Raw genomic sequence first — 9,527 nt, 5'->3', positions numbered from 1 at the left:
TCGAGGCCAGCCTCAGCAATATAGCAAAACCCTCAGCAACTTAGTGAGACCCTGTTTCAAAACTAAAAAGGAAACGAAAAGGGCTCGGGATGTAGCTCAGAGGTCGAATGACCCTGGGTTCAATCTCTGGTACCAAAAATATATATATTTTTTTTTTTAGTAGACAGAGTTAGAGTTGTGAGATTTTTTTTTTAATGGGAATTGAGAATTGTAGCCCTCTCTTCTCTCCGATGATCCAGTCGCAGAGGGTATCCCGTCTGTGAGAGGCAGCGTTCTCTTAAAGCAGGCAGCAGCAAATCCACTGACAACCAGGTGGCTCCCATATCTGCAAAAACCCCTGGGCACAGGGACACAGGTGAGCTGCACCAGGACACCCAGAGGGAGGACGCCCAAGCCCCAACACTAAGCTGCTGCTGTTGTCTACATTTTCATGACTTTGCTTTGCGATTCAAGTATCAGGAGGGCAAACTATTCAGCTGCTCCGAGGGCGAGCCCGGGATTCCACACAGGAGGGACGTCCCGCGGGGGCTTTGGTCAGAACGGACAGGGATTTTGTGGCAGAGGGAGCCAGGAGGCTGATGGGGGATGCTGGAGTGACTTGGAACGCCTTGAGGGACCCGAAGTCACTTCTCAGTGCCAAACGCACACGCCCGCCCTTGGCCCCTGCGCACAGTACACCTGGGTGATTGCTTCAAGGTTGGGTGAAGAAAACCACAGATTCTTTCTCTCCGCCTTCTTGAAGGATGCAGGTAAATTCTCAGGACCCAGGCCTGGGCAGTTTTTAGGGTGCCTAATGGCGGCTGCTCCTTTTCTATAGAGCGCAGCGTGGCTGTCCCTTCTGTAGGCACCGTGGGGTCTATTCAACAACTGCTTCCAAATTCTTCTTCGTTGACTGAATCCTTTTCTTACCGGAGGTCTAAAAAAAGGCCAAAAATCTACACTGCCATCTTCTTCCACGGCCAGGTCACAGGACCCCAATTCTGGCCAGTTGGATTCCAGGAGGACGTCTGAAAAAACCTTTTCTCTTTAATACAGATGTGATGGCACCCACCTTGGCAGCCATTTGTGGATTCTGAGGACAAGGTCACAGTAGAAAGTCAAAAATTCAGCATGGCTGACTCATGTCATTGATGGCTTCCTGTCCTGCGGAATCAGCTAACCTGAAATAACACCGTCTCTATGCCTCTTGCTAAGAGAAATAATACAGTCTCCTTACAGCGAAGCCATTTGTCTTAGACTGTTCCAAGTTTGGACTGTTAAAATCAAAATACCATAGACTAGGTTTTTTTTTTTTTTTTTTTTTTTTTTTTTTTTTTTTTTTTTTTTTTTTTTTTTTACAACCAGAGAGGTATATTTTTCAATTTCTGTGTCCAGTGAGGTTCTGCTTCCTGGTTTTCCAATGGGCCCCCATCTTTGCATATGGCAGAAGGGCTGCGGAGGCTCTCTGGGCCTCTTTTATAACAGCACTAATGCCATTCAGGAAGGTTCCATCCCCCTGAAAGCCCCGTCTCCTAATCCATTGTGGCTTAGGTCTTCACAGATGAATCGGAGGGAGTGTAATCATCTGACCGATAGCATCCTTCGAGTAGCAAATGATGAAACCCCCCAACCCACAGGTTGAGAACGTGCCTGGCTTCCCCAGGGAAACGGGTCCTCCCGGCCCCTAACAAGAAGGAGCCACACAGACCTCCATGGTGGAGGGGCCGGCACGGCCAGCAGCATCCCTTCCCCAGGACCCTCGTCCTGACTCCTTGAGAGCCCCTGGAAGCTCCGGGCTGTCTCCCTCGTCTGCCTCGGCCCCTCTAAGGTGAGAAATAGGCTGGGGATGGAGGTCCAGCGATCTCCCGGGAGGAGCCGCGTGGGAAGGAGACGGCTCTAGTGGCCTGGACACGCTGCCGCGCCCCTCTCCCCAGCTGCAGCCGCACTCCATCCGCCCACAGGCAGATCCCCGCCTGGTCTCTGGGCCAGTCCTGACTCCAGACGGAGGGGCTGAAGAACTCGGCACCCCCTCTTTGCTGCTTAGACGACGTGGACCTTGGGCCACATCTGGTCCTGATAACCCTGTTTTTATTTGTTCCTGGAACTCTCTTGTGCTTTTGTGCACAAGTTCTGGAAGCTGGATGCCGCCTCTTTCCCTGGACAAAGTTCCATCTGGGCAATCCTGGGGGCCTGGAGAGCGCCCTGCAAAGCACGCAAGGTGGCGGGAAAACTCGGCCCAGGAGGGACCTTCTTCCCTGGCGTTGGCAGCTGCTCCCCTGTGTGGGCCTCTGAAAGTCCCTTGTCCCTCCGCTGGTCGTGTCCAAAGCATGAGGGAGAACTGATGGGCAAACAGGCTCCAGACACACATCCCTCTTTTCATATGCAAACGCTCAGAGGTCAGCTGGCTGGGACCTGGGCCGGCTTTGTGGTTTGCACACCGCGCTCCTCCAGCAAGGATCTCATAGCGTGGGCCTCATCAGATGCCTGCAGGAGCTGCAGCTCTTAACTCTGCACTCCATACGGGGAGGGGGAGCTCCTGCGTGGAGAGGGGCTTTCCCCGACATCCCACTCAGTGATCTCCACCTGCGCACACGGTTAGTGCGCTGTGCCCAAAGGAGCAGGGACCTCGTATGCTGGCGAGTGGCCGGCAGTCTCTGGGGCATCTAGCTCTTCTTACCCGTCGATGCTGCTGCTGGATGGAGACCTTCCTGCGCTTTCCTGCTTGTGAACTCTGGACCCTCCTCTCTTCCTCCCCACTCTTCCAGCAGGGCAGGTGGCTTCTGCATGAGTAGACCTCTTTCCAAGGGTCCCGTCCTCTCCTGGTCTCCAGCCCCAGTGGCAGCTCACTGAGCTGCTGTCTCCTGGCTGCCCAACTCACTCAGAGCTCCAAGCGTCTTTGCCCGTGATGGCGCCCAATTCCGGCTGAGTGACAGCAGGCGGCTTTGCCGGGCACACTCCTGTCAGTGACATTTAACTCTGCACAGATGACCTTGACACTTGACCTCATTGAGAGTCAAGCAAAGCTCAATTGTTTTGGGTTGGGGTTGTAGGTAAGTTGCAAAGCGTGTGCTGAGTGTGACCCAAGCCCTGAATTCAATCCACCTCACCAAAAATAAGGCTGCATTACAAATCCTCCTTGCTCCCAGAACCATGCCAGGAGCGTAAAATGACCAATGGTGTCTCCTTGGCAGAGCTGGAAAAGCAAAATCGATGAATGGCAGGGTCTTGTAGGCTTCCTGGATTTATTGACAGCGCCACACAGCTCACCTGGATCTGGTGCTGATAAACACAAGGCACGCCACACGCCCTACACAGCTGCAGACACTTCTTGTTTGGTAATTATCATCACAAACAATACTACCTTAAGTTACTTTTTAGGAGAATTGAGATTGTTTTTCCAAAATGTGTGACTAGAGCCAGGTGTGGTGGTGCACATCAAAAATCCCAGTACTTGGGAGGCTGAGACAGGAGGTTTGCAGGTTTGAGGCCAGCCTCAGCAACTTAGTGAGGCCCTCAGCAATTTAAGGAGAGCTTGTTTCAAAATAAGAATAAAAGGATCTGGGGTTATAGCTCAGAGATAGAATCCCCCTAGATCCAGTCCCCAGTCATATATATATTATTAGACTGGGAGATGTGGACCTACATCAAGAAGAATAAATAACTTTTCTAGCTACCTGCGATGGATATTGTATCCCTGGCCACCTAGATTCTTAACCTTCCAGTGGTGGAGGCCCATGGTAGTAGCCCAGCACTCCTAATGGAGTAAGTTTCAGGAGGCACTCCATCCCTCTCCCCATTTGCTGGCAAATGGGGAGCAGGTGGAAGTCATAGGCCTGGGATTCCCATGCTGTCCCGAGTGAGTCAAGACAGGAGGAGGGCTGAAGGCGCCTGAGGCCACGTTAGCACTTCCCTGGGGCCGGGAGGCCCACGGCGTGTGCGGATCTGCTCACAGGTGAGGCCGATGCGTCTGAGGGGAGATTTTGGGTTCCTGGGCTCTGGCCTCGCTCGCTGGCTTCCAGCCCATTTGCCAGCCGCTGCACTTAGTTTTCATTGCGGATCCTACGAGCTACTGATAATCTTATGTCTCTGGGTATTCTCCCCTTCATGGCCTGAAGGAGCCGTGGGGTTGGGTTCCGTGGCTCTCGTGAGGGGCGGTCACGGCCACCTTGCAGTCGGCTTTGTGCAGTGCGTGGGCTTCCCTGGTGGGTTCCACGGTGGCCTGCCTTCTTCCTCCATTGTGTCTGGAAATGTTCACAGAGGAAGTGGACGCTGCTTTGAGTCTTGGAGAAGAGACAGGAAGAGGTGTCAGGAAGAAAGCAGTGTGGGCCGAGACAGGAGACAGCACTCGAGTCCAGGACCAGTGGGCCGAGGGGACAGAGGACAGGGTGTGTGTCGGAAGGGGCCAGGATGCAGGTGGCATGGAAGGCAGGCAGAAGAGGCAATAGGTAGCCGGCATGGCGACACGCGGCTGTGATACTAGTACTTGGAAGGCTGAGACAGGAGGATCACAGGTTCAGGGCTAGTCTCAGTAACTCAGTGAAATCCTCAGCATATTAATGAGACCCTCCCTGTTTCAAAATAGAAAGGGTTGCTGGGAGTAGTGGTGCACGCTTGCAATCCCAGCATTTGGGAGGCGGAGACCCAAGGATCACGGTTCGTGGACAGCCTCAGCTACTTACCCAGGCCCTTCACGACTCAGTGAGACCCTGTTTCAAAAAAATAAAAAGACTAAAGCAAATTAGTCCTATTCCCTCTTCTAGCAGTTTCAGTTTCTGGTCTAATTTCTAGGTCTTTGAACCATCTTGAGTTGACTTTTGTGCAGAGTAAGAGGTTAGGGTTTAATTCCATTTTTTCTACATATACATAGGCAGTTTTCCCAGCACTATGTTGAAAAAGCTGTACTCTCTCCAATGTGTCTTTGGAAATTTGATCAGAGATCAACTGGTTATAAATATGGGGCTTTTCCTTTTTTTCCTGAGTCTTCTATTCTCTTCCATTGGTCTATGTGTCTGTTTTTTTGTGACGATATGGTGCTATTTTTATTACTAGCGCTCTGTAGTATGATTTGAAACCAGGCGTTGTGAGGCCTCCTGCGTGGTTCTTGTTGCTAAGAAGCCCTTTGGCTATCCTGCGTCTTTTGTTACTGTTCCTCTAGGACTGTGAAAAATGACGATGGCATTTTGTTAAAAGTAAAAACAAAACAAACAAACAAATATCCCATCAAAAAGTAGGCAACCAAACTGGGCGTGGTGGCTCACGCTCGTAATACCAATATCTGGGAGGCTGAGACAGGAGGACCTGGGTTTGCAGCCAGCCTCAGCTACTTAGTGAGGCCCTCTGCAACTTAGACCCTGTTTCAAAAGTAAAGAATAAAAAATCAGGCCGGGGATGCAGCTCAGAGGTAGAATGCCCCTGAGTTCAATTCCAGCAGCACACACACACACACAAAAGTGGGCAATCAAACTCAATAGACTCTTATCAAAAGAAGGAGTACGGATGGCCAATAAGTATATGAAAAAAAATACTCAACATCTTTGGCAATCAGAGAAATACGAATTAAAACTACACTGAGATTCCCTCTAACTATAGTTATAGAGACAATCATCAAGAATACAAATACTAATAAATGCTGGTGAGGATGTGGGGAAATAGAAGCCCTATCACACTGTTGGTGGGACTGCAAACTAGTACCGCTGCTAAGGAGATCAGTGTGGAGGGTCCTCAGAAGACTGGGGATGGGGCTCCCATCCGACCCAGCGATAGCGCTCCTGGGATCTTCCCAGAGGAACTGAAATTAGAATATTATAACACATGCGTGTCCACGTTCATAGCAGCACAATTTCCAATAGCCAAATATGGAGCCAGCCTAGGTACCCAGCAACAGATGAATGGGTCACAAAACTTTGGCATAGACACACAATGGAATTTTACTCAGCCATAAAGAAGAACAGAATCTGGATTTTTGCAGGAAAATGGATGCAACTCAAGGCTATCATACTGAGCGAGTATAACCAGTCTCAAAACACACATGGATGTATGTCCTCTCTTGTAGGTGGAAGCTAGAGAGATTTTTTTTTTTTTGAAATAAGAACAAAATCAGGGAGGTGAACAGAGACTCCGGAGGATCGAGGAAGGTTAAGAGAGGGGGCGGCAAAGTCACAAAGAATGTCACAGTTGGAATAATGTACACAAAACCTCCAATTCCAACCTCAAAGTCACGCACAGGAGGGGCAGAGGGGAAGGGACGCAATGGGAAGGGAACCGAGACCTGTGTGCTTGTTACTTTTCTTTTCTTTTCTTTTCTTTGGTGGTGCTGGGGTTCCTGGAAGCCCTTCTACCTCCGGGCTACACTCCCAGACCTATTTTATATTTTTGAAACAGGGGCTCTTAAGCCAGCGCGGCTGGCTTCAAACCTGCGCGATCCTCCTGTCTCCGCCTCCCAAGCGCGGGGATGACAAGCGTGCGCCACCACGCCCGGCTGCATTTTACTTTTCTGACACTCTCTACCCCCAATAGGATTAAAATGCACCCCCCAAAAAAGTTTTTAAATGGGCTCTGCAGGTGTAGCTCAGAGGTGGAATGCTTTGGGCTCAATCCTCAGTAACTGCCACTCCCTGACCAAAAAAAGGTAAACACCTGAAGTTCTGAAAGGGAGCATGAGGGGCCAACTCCAGGGAGCAGGGGGCAGAGCTCTGAAGGTGATATCAGGAACTGGGTCGCCAAGGCCCGAGCCTGGATCTCAGCTGGAGAACCAGGGACAGCACCGTCTCTGATGCGGCGCCCACAGGTCGCAGTGCTGCAGTGACCTCTGCTACCACATTAGCCCAGGTCTGAAGGAGTTCTGGCTTTGACCATGGGACCGCCCCCTTCCAAAGCCGAGATTTCTAATATGCAGGGGATTTAGGGTTGTTTTTGTTTGCTAAATTTCTGAATCTTTTATTTCATTGTTATGCTTTTATGGTGCATTGTAATTATACATCATACTGAGATTCAAAGTGACATAAATGAGCTGGGTGTGGTGCTGCACACCTGGGATTCCTTCCGGTACCTAGGAGGCTGAGACAGGAGGAGGATCACAGGTTCAAGGTCAGTTTCAGCAATTTAGTGAGAGCCTCAGCAATTTAGAGAGAACTTGTTTCAAAAATAAAAAAGTAAGCTAGGCATGTGGTACATGCTTGTAGTCCCAGGACTTGGGAGGCTGAAACAGGAGGATCGCGGTTCGTGGCCAGCCTCAGCTACTTAGTGAGGCCCTCTGCAACTCAGTGAGACCCTGTTTCCAAATAAAGAATAAAAAATAGGGCTGGGGGTGCAGCTCAGAGGTAGAATGCCCCTGGGTTCCATCCCCAGTACTCAATAAATAAGTAAAATTGGGTTGGGGGTTTGCTTGGAGGTAAAACTTCTTGGGTTCAATCCTCAGTACCATGAAATATAAATAAATGGATAAATAAGTAATGCAAAGTGACTCAAACACACGCCCACGTCACCTGATGTGCTCTCTCCTCTGCAGTCCCTCGCCACGGCCTCCTTCTACGTGCTAGTGACACTGTCGTGATACCTTCGTATGTGAACAGAGCACTATTTGAATTTTTCCCCCTCAGTCCTCCTTTTCCCCCTCTCTGCTCCCTCCACAACCCCTTCCGCTTTTCTACTGGTCTCAAGGCTGGCTGACTCACTCGGCATCATTCCCCTAGCTCCAGCCATTTCCCTGCAAATGGCATCATTTTGTTTCTTCCTCATGGCTGAATATGACTCCATCCATTGCGTGTATATGCTATATTTTCTTTATCCATTTGTCTATTGATGGACATCTAGGTTGGTTTGAAATTTTCCCCAAAGAACTGGAGCGAGAGCACCACAGTCGCACCTGCGTACCCATGTGCCCTTGCAGCAGAGTTCGCCACTGGCAGAGAATTTCAACCAGTCCCAGAGCCTGTACGCCATGGATCATGTAAGTGAAAGCTGTTCCAGGAGGAAGCACGCATTTCACTCTAAACGTCAACTTAATTCCCATGAAGCTCCGAGTCAATGAAATACAGATCTCTCCAGATTTGTGAACTACACATCACAATGCCACATGAATATAATAAAAATACCTGCGTACAAAACAACCACATACATGTTATAAGACTGTATATACACAAAACACAATCAAATGGTTGTGAGCAGGAAGCAGAGAAGTAGGGATAGGTATGAGGATAAAAGGGAATTAAAAAAAACCAAACACAAACACAAAACAAATCTAGACAGGGAAGTACAAGATGGGATCCGAATACATATTTTTTTAGTACTCTTATATAAAGTTCATAAAATAGTGAGATGCCAGTTTCTGGTTTAGTTGGGTAGGGTAAAGTTCTCAGTTACCAGCAGAAGGAATCTTATTTTTAAGCTCTCATTACTTTGAAGAATGCTAGACTTGAGTTGCAATTATTTCTTTTATATAGGGACAATATTATTTATGAGGTCAATCAAAATCGAACCATGACTCCTGATACTGTCCTGTCCGCTGTGTCTCTTCCAGAGAAGTCTGTCACCGGTATCGCCAGAGCCGTGGTTCGTTTAAGCTGGCTATTCAGTGGTAGCTTTGGAAAGAAAACATAGTTGTTTTTTGAATTTGTTTCGGTAGGATTTTCTGAGACAGTTTTCTCGAGTGGTTTTTCATAATTACCTATATCATCATGGAAATGTAATAATCCCTAAAAGATTGTGTGTGTGTGTCATTACACAGTGGATTTGATTTTAGAGAGAGGAGGAATATTCTGTCTCTCTTTTCTTCCTCTCGCAATGGGATTCACTCTTCAAATAGGAAGAGCTGGATTGTGAGATGGTTGTCAGGAGGTCCTCACCCACTAATGCAGCTCTGGTTAACTTCCAGTGCGATGAGACGTAATTTGAATATAGAACTTGACACTTGGATGCCCTACTAGTGCGTCCCCGACAAGCACAGTCACTTTCTTGGTTCTTTGTCCTTTCTTGTATCTCCGCCCACTCTTACAGGATCGCTTTTCCTCTTGTCTGAGGTGTGCTCTCTAAAACTTTTGCTGAAAATGTCTATGGAATGGTTTGTCAGTCTTCAAACCGTCATTATACCATCCCAAGACAGGTCCGGAAAGGAGAATCTAAAATGTGGGCAGCAATCTGACGCTGCAGTATTCAAGTGCATGACTCATGTGCTTGACTTGTTGAGCAACGTTTAGACCAGACCCCAAATCTCTGGCAGACTGGAGATTTAAAAAATAAGCAAAACCCCGGGTGTGGTGGCGCACGCTTGTAATCCCTGCACTTGGGAGGCTGAGACAGGAAGATCGCGCTGTTTCGGAGCCAGCTTCAGATACTTAGTGAGGCTCTCAGCAACTTAGCTAGACCCTGTTTCCAAATAAAGTATAAAATAGATCTGGGAGTATAGCCCGGAGGTAGAAAAGCCCCTGGGTTCCACCCCTAGTACCACCAAATAAATAAATAAGTAAAACTAAGAACTTGGTCTTTTGTCATGAAAAGTTTGCAAAATGTCGCCTTGGGATTTCCGTTAGTAAAGGTCTTCTAAGGACAGA

The sequence above is a fragment of the Muscardinus avellanarius genome, assembly GCF_963383645.1.
Source record: "Muscardinus avellanarius genome assembly, chromosome: 20".
Taxonomy (NCBI): domain Eukaryota; kingdom Metazoa; phylum Chordata; class Mammalia; order Rodentia; family Gliridae; genus Muscardinus; species Muscardinus avellanarius.
This window is presented reverse-complemented; position numbering follows the sequence as displayed.